Genomic DNA, 17,959 nt, shown 5'->3' with positions numbered 1-17,959 from the left:
TACATGTGACATAGTGGTCTTCTGAACCCATCAACTCGTCATCCAGGTTTTAAGCCCTGCATGCATTAGGTATTTGTCCTAATGCTCTCCCTCCCGTTGTGCCCTACCCACCGACAGGCCCGGGTGTGTGATGTTCCCCCCCAGTGTCCCTGTGTTCTTACTGTTTAACTACCACTTATGAGTGAAAACATGCAGTGTTTGGTTTTCTGTTCCTGTGTTAGTTTGCTGAGAATTATGGTTTCCAGTTTCATCCATGTCCCTGCAAAGGACATGAACTCATTATTTTTTACGGCTCCTTGGTATTCCATGGTATATATGTACCACATTTTCTTTATCCAGTCTAACATTGATGGGCATTTGGGTTGGTTCCAAGTCTTTGCTATTGTGACTAGTGCTGCAATAAACATACATGTGCATATGTCTTTATAGTAGAATGACTTAAAATCCTTTGGGTATATACCCAGTAATGGGATTGCTGCGTCAAATGGTATTTCTAGTTCTAGATCCTTGAGGAATTGCCACACAGTCTTCCACAATAGTTGAACTAATTTACACTCCCACTATCAGTGTAAAAGTGTTCCTATTTGTCCACATCCTCTCCGGCATGTGTTGTTTCCTGATTTCGTAATGATCGCCATTCTAACTGGCATGAGATGGTATCTCACTGGTTTTGATTTGCATTTCTTTAGTGACCAGTGATGATGAGATTTTTTTCATATGTTTCTTGGCCACATAAATGTCTCCTTTTGAGAGTGTCTGTTCATATCCCTCACGCACTTTTTGATGGGGTTGTTTTTTTCTTGTAAATTTGTTTAAGTTCCTCATAGATTCTGGATATTAGACCTTTGTAAGATGGATAGATTGTGAAAATTTTCTCCCATTCTGTAGGTTGCCTCTTCACTCTGATAATTTCTATTGCTGTGCAGAAACTGTTGTGAAGGACCTCTTCAAGGAGAACTACAAACCACTGCTCAAGGAAATAAGGGAGGACACAAACAAATGAAAAAAAAAATTTATCCTTATGCATAGGAATAATTAATATCGTGAAAATGGCCATACTGCCAAAAGTCATTTATAGATTTAATGCTATTCCCATCAAGCTATGATTCACTTTCTTCACAGAACTAGAAAAAACTACTTTCAATTTCATACGGAACCAAAAAAGAGCCCGTATAGCCTAGACAATCCTAAGCAAAAAGAACAAAGCTGGAGGCATCACCCTACCTGACTTCAAAGTGTACTACAAGGTTACAGTAACTAAAAAAAGCATGGTACTGATACCAAAACAGATATATAGACCAAAGGAACAGAACAGAGGCTTCAAAAATAACACCACATGTCTACCACCATCTGTTCTTTGACAAACCTGACAAAAACAAACAGTGGGGAGAGGATTCCCTATTTAATGGTGCTGGGAAAACTGGCTAGCCATATGCAAAAAACTGGAACTGGACCACTTCCTTACATGTTATACAAAAATTAACTCAAAATGGATTAAAGACTTAAACGTAAAACCTAAAACCATAAAAACCCTAGAAGAAAACCTAGGCAATACCGTTCAGAACATAGGCATGGGGAAATACTTCATGACTAAAACACCAAAAGCAATGGCAACCAAAGCCAAAATTGACAAATGGGATCTAATATGTTCTTTATTTTTTACATAATTTATTTCTAGCCATCTAATTTAATGTGGTTAAAATGTTGTCATGTCATTATATAATTAAAATAGAAGTATATATTTATGAATTTTGCTTGAAAATAATATATATCAAGCTAATTTTAGACATAATCCATTTTATTTTAAGGTCCCAGAAAATAATAGCAAGATATTTTAAAAATAATTTTTCAAAGCACCCAGTGTACTTTATATGTATTTTTTTTATTAGTAATAGCAATAATACTGCTTTTGGGTCAGAGCATACTAATATATAGATAGATAGGTAGATAGATGGATGAGTAGATAGGTATTTTTCTTTTAAACATGAATAAGAAAACTATTTTTTTGAACTTCTCCTCATAGGAAAAGTGGCTTAGATATATAATAGGCAAGATTTCTGTAGAGATAAATTCAAGTCAAAAATTTTGCTAAAATTGAATGAAACCCCCAAATTGAAACTATACAAGGGTGTCAGGTAAACTGTATTCAAGCAATATTTATAAAATCATTCTACTGTGATGGCATTGGGATTATAAAGAAATAAAATACTTCACAGATAGTAAACAGGTTTAGAGAAAGTGAGATTTACTTTACTACTAAAGTAGAATCTACTTTAAAGCAGATTCATTGTTAGTCAACAATTCCATGTATATACTTCATCCCTTCTCTCAGTCTAAAACAACTTTTTTTTCAGTAGTCTTTTTAAATATCAGTATTTCTTTTTTTTTTTTTTTTTTTTTTTTTTTGTTTGTTTGTTTGTTTGTTTGTTTTTTGAGACGGAGTCTTGCTCTGTAGCCCGGGCTGGAGTGCAGTGGCCAGATCTCAGCTCACTGCAAGCTCCGCCTCCCAGGTTTACGCCATTCTCCTGCCTCAGCCTCCGGAGTAGCTGGGACTACAGGCGCCCGCCACCTTGCCCGGCTAGTTTTTTTTTTTGTATTTTTAGTAGAGACGGGGTTTCACCGTGTTAGCCAGGATGGTCTCGATCTCCTGACCTCGTGATCCGCCCGTCTCGGCCTCCCAAAGTGCTGGGATTACAGGCTTGAGTCACCGCGCCCGGCCTTAAATATCAGTATTTCTTTGAAGCTTAAAAAAGGCAATTTCAAAAAAAAAAAAAAAAAAACCCAAAGTTACTCCATCGGCAATACTTGTAGTACATACTGCATTACAATATGTTTAAGATATTTTTATGATACCTACAATGAGTTATTAAAAGAGAGATAAGTCTTTTCCAGGTATATTCCAAATATTGAGAAAAATTCATGTTGGAGCATGTAATAAAATATAAAATGTTCTCCTGGTGTCAACATCAGAGGTAAATGAACCCTCCTACATTCCAGAGTAGCATTTCTTAGGGTTTAATTAGGCAGGTAAGAAATTGTGACAATTACAGAGTTTTGGCTATTCCTTATTTGGGATTCTGGTTCAAGTTCATCCCATGTGCTTTCCCTTGATGACACCTCTTTACATTCACCCCAATAAAGCCTAATTGACTTTTACTCCTTAATGTTCCCACATTCCTCTTTTTATGTTTTTCATCACACAAATGATCCTATCATAACCTAGAATTTTAATTATCTGTGACAATGTTTGTCTCTCCTGCTTGCTAAATTTGTGGAATGTAGTGATCATGACATGTTCATTTTTATATTTTCCATATTGCTTAGTAATTGTACACAGCTCATAATTAGAGTTGATTTTAGTCTTAATACTTCTGAATATATAAACTGGAAAAGGCAGAAAATACAAAATTCAGATTGGCATGCTTACGTGATTTGCCAGGACTTTTGGCAAAGTAGAAGCAGGCAAAAATAGAAATATAATAGAAAAAATAGCAGAAGGTAGAAATAAAAATAATAGAGTTAGCATAGCAGAAATAGGATAAAATGAGATGTACTGTGGCTGACAACAAAACTACTACTTAAGACAAGATATGTATGTGTATCTGTTTTAAATGTTAGTAGAGAAAACAGCTTTAGCTTTCTAAGAAATACTGAAGAGTGGGGATGGGATGAATCACCCAGCAGGGCACGTAAAGTGAATCTGTTTACATGCTATTCATGTTGTTTCTCTGAAAAGGGTCTTTGGCGGTAATTAGTTTGCCTGTTGCTAGAAACAGAAGACTCCCCTGATGTCTTTAATATATATATTACATTTAGACCCAAATTCATGAGTAGATGGTAGCACTGAGGTTTATCTAAATATTGGTGATTTTCAGCAATTTTTTTCTTGTCATATACTTCTTTTTTTGTCTCCTTTTAAACTTTCTACCTTTCTTCTTCCACATTTGTTTCCTTTCTCTCTTTCTCTCTGTGTGTGTGTGTGTGTCTGTGTATGTGTGTGTCTCTGTCTCAGTTCTGTTTCCCTCCTTCTCTGTTTCTAAAGTCTTAACAACTTTGTATATATGTAAGAATACCGAGTTTGCTGGGTGTGCTTACAAGATTTAAAATTCTAGAACTTGACAGCTTTTGATAGCAGTTTATTCCTTCAATGCTGACTCTACACATGAAGGTGCTACCTGAATGGTCCTCTAAATCTACGCTTGCTGCCATTTTATGTCTCTGCGTAGTCCCACTCTTGGTATCAGGTCTAGGTTTTAGAATAAAACTATGGTTGTGATTCAGAAACACCTGGTGGTTTGCTGGTGGGAATGCATTGGTGAAGTCCTTCTGGAAAGAAATTTGGCAATGCTTAACAAAACTGTAAATGCACTTACCTTTTGATGAAGCAATACCACTTCTAGGAATGTATGCTGAAGTTACATCTCCAACAATATAAAAATTCATGAATAATGGGTAATTCATTGCAGCATTGTTTATAATTTCAAGAGAATAGTTGAATAAACTATAAAACTTATATGATAAATGTGTTTATTTTAGATTGGTTCCCAGGATATACTGATAAGTGAAAAAAGGAAAGTTCAAAAGTGTACCTGAACTATGCTATTTTTAAGTAAGAAAGTAAAGGATATAAGAAAATTCACATCTGTTCATTTTTGTAAAATAAATATTTAGGAGGGCTGAGTGGGAAAGAAGTGAAAATGAATGGGGAATGGAACCAAGTTAGTAAACTTGTTTACAGTAAACTGTAAACTACTTACAGTTTAACATTTTGTATTACTTTGACTCTGAAAAATGTAAATAATGTTCATTTTTTCCCACTCCCCAAATAAAATAAAAATCAATCTGAAGGAGGAGAAAGCCCCACACTGAATATAAGGAGTAATTAGTGAATCTTACTGTATTACAAATGAATAATCTAATCACACTGAAGGGGATAGGAAAGCAAAGAACTCACCTAAGTAACTTTGAAAAATAAAAACTTAACTGGATAATGTAAGACTGAAGACAAAAAGAACTGTACAGAAGTACTGTACTCTAATTAGTAAATTTATTTTTCACATGCATATGGTTAACTGAAACTATTTTTTATATGCTAGGTTTGAACAAGAAAGAGAATATATTTAAGATAATATTGTCTAGTTTTTTCACTGTCAGAGAAAGAAGTTTTAACAAAGAAAGATGGAAGACTAGGAAGAAATTTATGGTGGAATGGAATTGAGGATATTAGTATGAATTTATAGGTGATACCTACATGCATATATAAATGTACATACACAAATAGATATAGAAATAACTACAAATTTGTGTTTTGTAGGGTTAGTATACACGCATATGTATACATATATACATATATTTACCCATACACACAGATATATATATATCTTCTTCTTTGCAGAAGTTGTTGATCCCAAGGCTTGAGCAGGGAAAATGTAAGGTGGACCTGAACTATTTCATGATAACAGAAAATAGTAAAGTGGTTAGAAAATAGGATAACTTAAAAGGACACAGAGTTCGTAATGGCCAAAGGTAGAAAATGTAAGCAACAAAATAATGGTAGAATTGTGTTATAACCCATAATCCACAGAATAAAATAACCATGAGTTCATATTGATATATAAATAAGTAAATAAATAATTGGTGGTGAAGGGACTACTTGCATAAGAATTTCAATTAATAAATTTAAAAGGAAAAAATGATTCATGAAATCATCATTAGGCAATATTGTTACAGGTAGGATTGGGTAAATGCTAAAAATCAGTCAGTAAAAGTTTGAGGAGAACAGAATAACATCGTCCCAATACTCTCTCCCAGATACTTTTCAATAAAAAGATAACTTTACAGTGAGAGAGAACTCCTTAACCAAATGACTAATGTTAACATCATCAGTAATAAACACGATACACAGAGAACACTATATTTCTGGGCATTCTTGCTAAAAATATACAACCTTACCACAATTTAGGAAAACATTGGATGAATCTAAGTTTAAGCACATTTTTCAAAACAACTGGCCAGTACTCAAAAGAATGAAGGTCACGAAAAACAAGGCAAGATTGAGAAACTCTCACATACTGGAGGAGACAAGAAGGCACAACTAAATGCAATGTAAGATCCTGGATTGGAGCAAAAACAAAAAGACATTAGGGGAAAAAAACTGGTAAAATCATGTAAGATCTGTGGTTTTTGGTTATTAACATTTTACCAATCTTTGGCATCCTGGTTTGATAATTCTGTTATTTGTAAACATGATACAATACATAATATTACACAATACATTGACATTTGAGGAAACAGGATTAATGTATACATAAACTTTCTCTACTATTTTGTAGCATCCTGTGTGTCTAAGATTATCTTGAAGTATAAAGTCAAAACAGCAATGATAAAGGCTAGAATTAGAAAAAAAGAAAATTATTTGTATCAATAGAAGCATAATTCAAAATTAACTATTGAGTGAACAAAGTAATTTGCAGGAAAAGAGTTTAAATCAATAAATAATACCACATTATATATTGGGACATACCTATGCAGTAAAAAGAGAACTGACTGATAAATACATACTTCAGAAGAGTTGTTACTTATGGAAAGCAAGAAGGGAGAATAGGAGATGAAAGAAATCCAGAGGATACTGTATCTGTTTTATTTTCTTTAAAAAAGTAGGATGAGTGTGGCAAATGTTAGGATTTCACGTATCTGGATGGCAGGTTCGCATGTATTAGGTCCTGTGAGCTTAAATTATTCTGAATAAAAAGATTAAGAGAAAATGTAATGTATCAAGTAGGTTCCTTTAAATAAAGAGTGAAAAAACTTGGCTGGGATCTATATGTTGATGAAAAGCATTTTGAAAGTTCTAACTCATACTTGCTGGTGTTTTGCAATAAAAAACAGCTTTAAGCTAGTAATATTGACCTGATTTTTACTTTTTCCTTTGGATTTTATACTAAAAAACACTATTTTATGATTTTAAGTATTTATATCTACATATAATCTACACACAAACATAAAATGCCTTGACTTTATAGCCAATTACCTAGAGTAGAAATCACACGCTATTGTCCTATGGGTCGAATTTGGGCCATACAGTGTTTTGTTTGGCCTACATTGTGTTTTTAATAAAATTAAGCCAACGTTTAAACATTGAGATGTTTTACTTAGAGAACCAGACTTCTGGCTTCTTGTGAATAGAAAAACAAGAGGCTGACAGCACTGGCTCTGTGTTCTAAATGGGCTGGAGTACATGGTGATAGCCCCATTTGGACAGGCTTGAGTGCTCCATTCCCTAGAGCCCCCACTATTCATACCAAGTATGTATCTGCACCTACATTTGTCATTTCATGTCTTGATTTTACCTGCTTGACTTTGGGACCTAGAAGTTTGAGATATCTGAGTTCTAATATAAAACATCAGCTTTTCTTTTTTTGGAGAAACGTGTGTGTGTTAAAGCATAGGTTAAAAAAATGCAAGCTATATCTTTCTTCCTAATTTGATTTTCTCAAATACGCTATGTAAATAGGTAGTTTGGAGTAAGTAACCTAAACATAGGATTGGCCTTAGAAAGACTTAGTATTACAAAACTAATTACACCAACAATCCCTAAAGTTATCTAAACAAGATCAGCTGAACTTCCCTCTAATGAATGCAAAAATATAGTATTGTTTAATTTATCGAACTCTGAATCACATTTTTCTCATTTTTCTTATTTTATTTCCCTACTTCCTTTTGTTTTATTAACACATTAGAGATAGTATCATACACAGATAACTTGAACTCTGTAATGGAAACTGTGGTCTGTTGCCTGTTAATTAAATATCACACAAATTTAATAAGCAAATCCTGCCAAAAAGAACATGTTCTCTATAACTTAAGATTAAATTCTCATTTTATTACTAATTGACCATTGTTTTTTAGTACTGGCAAATGTGTATTATGCTCATAAAATTTTGTTCATTACTATGCAAAACTTCAAGGGTTCTTGTTCTTGGCAACCCCCCACACCCCAAATAGCTTCAGAGTTCTGGATTTATTCTTCTTTAAAAAAATATTTCTTTCTCTTTTCTCCCCTTTAAAAAAAATTATCATTAGGAGCACTATATCTGTGGCCTTGTGGATATAACATTGAGACACTGAGTAGCAAGTACAAGAACTAATGTCTTAATATGCCAGTAACCTCTTCTGAACCACTAGTTAGATCAGAACCTTTTGGAAACGTTCCTGGGCTGATTTCCTGAATTTAACCTATAAACCCAGGGTGAGCAGATAGAAAGACATTCCAAGGAACAGGCAAGGTCTCAGGCACTCTTCCTCCATTTCTAATTTTGAGAAATGTCAGTGTATCTTCAACCTATTCTAAGCCTCATCTACTAGTTTTCTGACTTCTGGTATAAATACCACTGCTCCTCGGATTTTCTGATCTTGCTCCTTGATTTATAAAAGGCTTCTAATCTCTAATATTCACCTAGATTTCATGTTTTAGTCACTAATTTGTTCCTTATTCCTGACTTATACTCCTTGATGACTTGACATTTTTAGTATATACACCAGATATTCCAAATGAATTTTCTGTTTTGATGCTCATAAAGGAAGATATTTTCATGTATAATGTAATCCCATGAGTGTGTCCAGATTTCAGAAATAGTTCCCTTAATTTCTCAAATCTTGTGGGTATTAAAACAACTAGTACCACTGCTTCTTTTTCTGGCACTGCCTATAAGCACTTTAGGAGAACATTAATGCAATTATTGGGTGAAAGGTTATATAGGGATAAACTTGAATTTTCACTGATTTATTTTAAAATAAAATATAGAAACTTTGCTATTTTAACTTTTATTTACATTACATCTATTGTAAACTGACTACAATGGGCTAGCTTATTTAGACTCAGTGGGTGTGACTCAAAGACAAGTATTCTAACAGGGTCCTATATCCTCAGTATAAACTGATTGAGGCAAAATATGTTTGAATTTTTTCCATGTAAGGAAATTATGTTCTTTAAAGGAAAAGAAAAAAAAAAAAAAGAAATGAACTAATTATTCATGCACTCATCTGTGTATCAATCAGAAGAGAGCAAACTTGTCCAAAGTAATTAGAGGTGGGCAGGTTCTATATAATCACCTAAAGAAAGAGGTCACTTTCTGTCATTTGTATGTTTTTAAACACTGACTGGATGAGACTAAACTAACCAGAAAATCAGGACAAAAAATGCAAAGCATTTTAGACAGGACCTTTGCATTAGTCAGGGTTCTCCAGAGAAACAAAACTAATAGGCTGGCTCTCTCTCTTTCTCTCTCCAGATAGATAGATTAGATAGATAGATAGATAGATAGATAGATAGATAGATAGATAGATTAGATAGATTAGATAGATAGATTAGATAGATAGATAGAAGAAAATATTTATTATGGGAATTGACTCACAAAGTTATGGAGACTGAGAAGTCTCATAATACGCCTTTTTTTATGCTGGAGAACCAGAAAAGCCAGTGGTGTAATTCAGTCTGAGTCCAAAGCGCGAGAGCCAGGACAGCCAGTGCTGTAATGCTGTGTGAGTCTGAAGGCTTGAGAACTGGAGGGTAGGCTGCTTATGTAAGCCCAGAGTGTGAAGACCCAAGAACAAGGAGCTCCAGTATCTGATGGCCGAAGAATATGGATGTGGGTTCTCAAAGGATTAGATGAGTCCACCAACACTGGTAAGGGCAGATCTTCTTTACTCAATCTACTGATTCAAAATGTTGATCTCTAACACCCTTACAGAAACACTCACAAATAATGTTTTACCAACTATCTGAGTTTTTATGTGTCAAGTTGACACATAATATTAACCATCAGGAATCCACACCTTGTCAACTTGGGACCATATGTATCTTCTTAAACCATACTTAATCTCCAAATAAAGACAGCAAGAATGTTATAATTTCATCTAACATTATATGACTATCCTAAATGTAACAAAAACCAAACTAATCCCTTCCCCAGAAGAGGAGGTAAGGTCTTGGTTGAGGTTTACTCCTCTTCTGATGTTCCATAATGAAATGCAATGATGTAAAATTAGCAATACTTAAATATGCTATAAAGTCAATACATCTTATATGATAAAAAAGAGAGGGGGAAAGAAAACAGGTATTTACTGAATATATGTATATAGTCACATAAATCTAGGCATAGCAAAATGGGGAGAAAATGCTCATGACAATTACAGTCTTCATTTTTATGACTGGTTACATATAACTACCTTCTTCTACTTCCCATTCTGTACCTACCTTGCCTTCAGCAAGCACCTCAGCTGGTCATAGTACTTCATCTAGTGGAGTGACCCAAACCTTTGTTCCTAAAGGGTCTGGATTATTTGTAGTGCTGCCAGGATTGGGTTGTCATAGTTTTCAATTGAGCTTAATCACAAGTCATGGTTATTCTAAGAGACAACCCAAGGGATTTCCTGTATCCTAGGCATGCTCTTCCTTACCTCTATTGAGGAGGAGGCTTCCAGTTTTGTCTTGATCAATCATTCCAGTGAATACCATAACTCCATTCATGGCCTGTTGACTCAGAGGCACAAGGAGCCCGAAGTGGCTGGGCGATAGTCTTAATTTCCAGTTCAATGAAATCATTGTTATGTCTTCCATAGGGTGGAAGCATTTCTCCCTCTGGAATGAAGAACTCTAGGCCAGCAGGGAATAGAGTTGTGGGAATAGGGAGCAAACATTTTGTTAAGGGGCTACTAGGGGTATTGATGAGTGGTGCCACTCCCATTTCCACCACTTAATTCCCGGGTCTTTTAATCCTGGTTATTAGATAAATAGTACCATATTGTATATGGTACCATATATTGGATTCAGAACACATACAACCTTATGGAGAAACTAACCCCAGCTATTTCCACCCAGTCAGTGCTATAACTGAATCTTTAAAATGTCAATCATTCTAGTAAGCCATCTGCTTTGGGATGTTGGGGGAACATGGTAAGATTAGTGAATTCCATGAGCATGGGCTCACTGCCACACTTTTTTGGCTGTGAAGGGAGTTTCTTAGTCAGTAGCAATGATGTGTGAAATTCTGTGATGGTGGATAAGACATTGTGTAAATCCATGGATAGTAGTTTTAACAGAAGTATTGCATGGCAGGGAAGGAAATCCATACACGGGTGCGTTACAATAAGAACAAAATGTTGTCTCTTCCATGATGGACACTGTCCAATGAATTCAACCTGCTGCTAGGTAGCTTGCTGATCACCCTGGGGAATGGTACCATATTAGGGGTTCAGTGTTTGGTCTTTGCTGCATATTGGGCATTAAGTGGTGGCCATACCCACATCGCCCATTGGCCTTGGTGAGTATAAGTACATGTTGCTGAACCCATGCATAAACTCTATCCCTGATACCAGGATCACTTTGTTCATGAGCCCATTGGGCAATGACAAGGATAGCTGGGGAAAAAAGGCTGACCAGTATCCACAGAACACATTATTGTATCTACTTGATTATTAAAATTTTCCTTTGCTGAGGTCACCCTTTGGTGAGCATTCATGCGGAACACAAATACTTCATGTTTTTGCCCATTTAGAGAAGTCTATCTACATTTCTTTCTCCAAGTTTGTCACCAATTTTGTAATCATATTCCCTCAAAGCAAAGTGCACTGCCCCAAATTCTGCCCACTGGGAGGATTTCCCTTCACCACTGTCCTTCAGTAATATGCCAGGGAGGGGCTTCAGTGCTGCAACTGTCAACTTTTAGGTGGTACCTGCATGTTGTGCAGAACCATATATAAACCAGAACCTAGTCTTTTATTCCTCTGTTGATCATTGGGAACTCCCCATGAGCCTAATAGTGCAGGCTGAAAGACAGAAGGCAGTGTAGGAAAAGGGGGGCTCCGAGGCATTTGGGCCACTTCTTCATGTAATTTACTTGTGCTTTCAGGGCCTACTCTGGTTCCATCATTGATGATTGAGTGTTGATGTGCATGCCTAACTGTATGACTTCGTGGTCAGATAACACCCAGTCCATAAGGGGCAGCTAGGCTCACATAGTAACTTGGTAGCCCATGGCCAAGTGTTCATTTTCCACTAAAGCCAAGAAATGTCTCTCAAAAGCAGAATAATTATCTTTAGATTATGGCAGATCCTTGTTCCAAAATCCTAAAGGCCTGAGTTGTGATTCACCTATGGGGGCCTGCTGAAGGCTCTAACCAGTATTCCTATCTTCTACCAATACCCAAACATCATTGATTCTATTGGATCACATAGCCCAAAAGGCAGAGCAGCATCATGGATTCTACTGGATCATATAGCCCAAGAGGCAGAGCAGCCTGGATCTCTTGCAGAGCTGTCTCTTGTTTTGGCCCCTACTGACAACTAGCAATTTTTTGAGTCACTCTGTAAACAGGCTAGAGTAACTCACCTAAATGAGAAGCATGTTGCCTTCAAAATCCAAATAGATTCACAAGTGATGGTGCCTCTTTTCTTGGTTGTATGAGGTACCATATGAAACAACTTATCCTTTGCCTTAGAAGGATTAGCTCAACTTGCCCCACTCTACTGGATCCCTAGAAATTTCACTGAGGTAGAAGGCCTCTGAATTTGTCAATTTTATCACTCTTCCTGTAACATGCAAATGTCCTACCAATAAGTGTAGAGCAGTTTCTACTTCTCTCACACAAATTTCAGTCAGCATAATGTTAGCAACCATCACAGACACTGAAAAAGAGGACCTTACACAAGGTGTTCATGGTGCTTACCTGAAAGTAAAATCTAAAATCAAAATGCTAATGCTTGTAACAATTTTCAGAATCTCAGGAAATTAAAAAATGTACTTGGGTTATAAGTCCAAGTTAACCCCTTGATACTAATTGTACAGATACTGCTATCAGAAAAATTGCTTGAAGGACATACTTCTTTAAAACAAAACACTTTCATCTTCTTTAACCACAAGTCAATTAAATTCTGAAATAAGTTTATAGCCTAAATGGTGACACTTAATTAGTATATTAGAGAATACATGGGAATATTATTTTACATATTTTCCTATGGAAAAAAAACAGTGCTCCAGACTGAATTGGAATATTTCCCAGAGACAAACTATTGAAGTGGGATCAAAAAGAAAATTCTAAATTGCTAGATAATTTGTTTAACTTGTGAGCAAATTATCTACTAGATAATTTTTTCCTATCCAATTGGTAAAAATAACATGAAATTTTACCTTTTGAAGTCGAATTTGTAATCCCCTTTGTGATTTCTTTTTTTATAATCAACTTTTCTATTTTCACCAAATGGTAGAAATAGTTCTGAAGGCTGTATTATATTGATATTTTTGGCTGGACTCAATGATGAAAAGATGCTCAAGGTCTTGCTTTTGTCATTAACTGATGGACAAACACATTTAGAAAAGTGAACGGACAATCTTCAATCTTCACCACTAGCATTACATTCAGCCTAAACTTAGAATTACATTTGGAGCAAAATCAATACTATGCTATGAGAAATGGTTTTTCAAGTTTTAACTTGTTTCTATATTCACGAACTTCAGAAGCTAATTCAGTTTAGAACCTCATATTGTATATATAAATTAAAACTATTGAAAATGGTTTTAGATAAACAAATAGTTGCTACTTCGGGCTACTTGAGCTTATGAATAATAATGTTCATTTATGTAAATTTATTTATATGCCTTTTACCTGAGTAATGTATTTAATATGTATTTATTGAATAACATCTAGCCCCAAAGACATGCAAAATAAATATGAGAGAAACTCTCCACATTTTTTCATATTTGTATTTCATGGTGCCAGATTAACTTCATTATTTATTTGCCTGTTTTGTTTATTATTATTTTTAAAATCCATCTCTTACTAAATAATACAAATATTCTAAACAAGCACACAAACCAAACAACAGCAATGCTGTTAGTCTGGGTTTACTTATCTTCAAGAACCCTTATGCCATCCTTCAGTTTTTAAAAATAATTTTTTGAGCAGTTTAAGAATTTTTAAAAATTTGAGTAGAAGGTATAGACAGTTCCTATATAATCCTTCAACATCATTTCCCAGTTCCCCCTATTATTGACATTTACATTTGTTACAAATGTTTCCCCTATTGTTAACAGTTACATTTGTTACAAATGATGAGCTAATGCATTATTTTTAACTGAATTGCATAGTCTGCATTAGGAATCACTCTTTGTGTTGCATACTCTATGGGTTTGGGCAAATAGATCCACCATTATGTTATCATACAGTACAATTTCACTGCCCTACAAATGCTGTGTGCTCCACCAATTTACCCTTCCCCTGCTCTCTTTGAACCCCTAGCAACCACTGATTTTTTTGTTGTCTCCATAGTTTGCTTTTTCCCACATGTCATACAATTAGCTTTAAAGAGTATGTTGCCTTTTCACATTGGCCTCTTTCACCTAATAATATACACTTAAGGTACCTCCATGTCTTTTCATGGCTTGATTTCTCATTCATGTTTATCACTGAATAATACTCCATTGTATAGATTTACCACATCTTGTCCATTCACTTACTGAAATACATTTTGGCTCTTTCCAAGTTTTGGCAATTATGAATGAAGTTGCTATAAATATCCAGGGGCAGATTTTTGTGTGGAAGTAAATTGTAAATTTTCAAGTCATTTGGGTAAATACCAAGCAGCGTAATGGTTGGATTCTATGGTAAAAGTATGTTTAGTATTGTAACAAACTGTCAAACTATCATCCAAAGTGGCTATATTTTTTGTATTCCCACCAGCAATGATGAAAGTTCCTGTTACTCTACATTCTTGTCAGCATTTGGTCCAGTGAACGTTTTGGATTTTAGGTATTCTAATAAGTATGTAGTAGTTATCTCATTGCTGTTTTAATTTGCAGTTCCCCAATGCCAGTTCATATTCTTACTGACATCTGTGTGTCTTCCTTGGTAAGTTGTCCATTTAGCAGTTTTGCCTATTTTTAATGGGTTGTTTTCTTGTTGAGTTTTAAGAATTCTTTGTATATCTGGCATACCAATCCTTTATTAAATATGTATTTTGCAGATAATTTCTTCTAGTTTTTTTCATTTTCTTAAAAATCCATCAGTGACAGATTGGATTAAGAAAATGTGGCACATATACACCATGGAATACTATGCAGCCATCAAAAAGGATGAGTTTGCGTCCTTTGTAGGGACATGGATGCAGCTGGAAACCATCATTCTTAGCAAACTATCACAAGAACAGAAAACCAAACACCGCATGTTCTCACTCATAGGTGGGAACTGAACAATGAGATCACTTGGACTCAGAAAGGGGAACATCACACACAGGGGCCTATCATGGGGAGGGGGGAGTGGGGAGGGGGGAGGGATTGCATTGGGAGTTATACCTGATGTAAATGACGAGTTGATGGGTGCAGCACACCAACATGGCACAAGTATACATATGTAACAAACCTGCACGTTATGCATATGTACCCTACAACTTAAAGTATAATAATAATAAATAAATTAAAAAAAATAAATAAAAAATAAAAATAAAAATAAAAAAAATAAAATGAATGGGTCAGTTCACATAAAAAAAAATCTCTTTAACAGAGTAGGAGTTTTTAATTTTAATGTTTCTATTTTAAGTGAAACTTAGCAATTTTTTAATGGATCATGCTTTTGGCATTTCTTCTCTTTTTGAGTACTGGCTTTGATGACTAATTCTAAACTTTTATCAAGCATTTCAGCTATTACTGGGTTTTTTTGCCCCTTCTGTTATATACTTCTGAAATATTACTATTTCTAACTATTTTATGTGAAGAAAAGATAAAATTTTTCTATTTCATTACCCGTTACTAATTTTGATAAAGGTAGAAGAAGAAAGTTGAGGCTGGAGAGAGGTTTTCTAATATTCTTAAAAATTATCTTAGTCTTAGCACTCAACTCCTATGCCCAGTGGAGTAGGTAATAATGTGTTGATTGAATAATATACATTTTTAATGACTCTAACTGGTACAAGTCTGATCATTGATTCCAAGCATTTTTCTTATTATCCTCAGGCCACTCTTTCTTAATGTGTTTCTTTGAATTCTTGTCAGTTCCCATCACATGTATGTGAAATGTGTTGTCAGCCACATTGCTGTTGATTCCTGCAGACCACTTTTACAAGGCTCCTGGTTGGGCTGCCAGCCTCCGTATACCTTACCTCTACCCCACCTCTTGTGCTCCATCTTTGTATGAGCCTGGGACAAGCTTTCCACTGAGCACAAGTTACTTAAGTATGACAGAGTTGTGAAGCAATACTAGAAATGATGTACTTACAGAGTTTTAAAATAGAAAAATAAATTGACAAAAAAATGAACTGAGTTTCAGAAAAAATCTTCATATTTGTGAAGAAAATAGGGTTGGTATGGTATAGTATGCTAGTTAGCTCAAACCCTTGAAAAGGGTGACTCCTGTCTGTAAGAAAAAGTTCATTGATGATGAACTTTACTGAACTGGCCCCAGGATAAGGCAGCAGAACTGGGATCATTCTACTTTATCCCACGGAATATTGCTTAATTGTTATTTGGGATAAGGGATTTACTTAATATGAATTATTTCATTCTTTTGTCAATGATTGTTAGTTTTAAAAAAATTTTAAACAATTCTTTTAACAGTATGAAGTTAATGAAAAATGTCTGCATTTCAGCTACTGCATAAATCCTTAGGGACCCCCAGAACAATTACAGCAACTGGGAAATTTGCCTCCATAATTTTATTTCTGGGTTAAATTACGAAGGTTCATTTTATCCATTGCAAGCAAAGATCTGTTTTTAATAAACTTCATTAAACATGTGGCTTGATAATAATTAAATGAATAAGTGGATATGTCTAGGACAACAATTTCCACACAGTTGATATTCTTTAAATTGTATTTCCTAAGTTTTCAAAAACATCATTATAAACAGTGTGAAAACATCCTAATAGCTTTTGAATCCAAGATTCAGATGCCTTATTCTAGTCCAGAAGTTTTAATGATAGCAAGATAGCGATGGTATTAACAGACATTGACTATCATGATAAAGTTAAAATATTTGATACTTTGAGAAGACTATGAAGTCAAATAAAACCACATTGACATTTTCCTCAGAATTATATTTAGAAAATAATTTACATTTTAATAATGTTTTACAGATATTATATTATTCCATTTTTACATGGTAGTTTAAAATTATATATCACTTTGTATATGGAGCTCATTATCTCATATATAGAGAGACTTGAAGAAAGTATCACATAAGAAACATTTCAATATGGGGCTTAACAAAATATTTTAATCCAAAGCATACATTTTTTTTTCAGTGCTTAAAATGAACAGACTTTTTTTGGAGTTGATGTAAATTATAGATAGATGTCTATTAGTACTATCAATAATTTGCTTTCATTAAGACTTTTCCTATCGTAAAACTAACCTTCTAGTGCAAATTCCTCTCTTACAGATTTAGCAAGGGAGGCTATAAGAGGCCAGATGATTTGTTCAGGGTCTCCTCAGTGACTGCCCTAGGCCAATAGCGTGGTCTTCATCCCTTTATTGATATCTCAACGTGCTTTCAAGAAGGTCATGTATATCATGTCTTTAATATGGCAGCCAGACTTGATGGTTTGGAGTAAGAGTACAGGCATTTTCTCTTCTCACCTCAGCTCAGTATGTGTACATAAACATGGAATACTGTCAGAAAAGAGTACACTAAACTAAGCATTACTTGTAAGCTCTTTTAATAACTGATTATAGTGTTTGGTTATGTAGTATTATAAATAAAAAAATATCTCTGATGAATGTGCTTCTCTTATTATTCCACTTATCTCTTAAACCCTTTCTCTAAGTCTTGGTTGCCTCTTGTAGCAGTGAAGAACCTGTTGTACTCTAGAGTCAGATGACCTGTGTTAAAATTTTGACTTTTCTATTCTTCATCTGTTTGACCTGGGAAAAATTATTTGTTATGTAGATTATAATAGTACTTCCTCCATGGTA

This window comes from Macaca mulatta, chromosome 4 (assembly GCF_049350105.2).
Source record: "Macaca mulatta isolate MMU2019108-1 chromosome 4, T2T-MMU8v2.0, whole genome shotgun sequence".
Lineage (NCBI taxonomy): Eukaryota > Metazoa > Chordata > Mammalia > Primates > Cercopithecidae > Macaca > Macaca mulatta.
Note: the sequence above shows the minus strand (reverse complement) of the source record.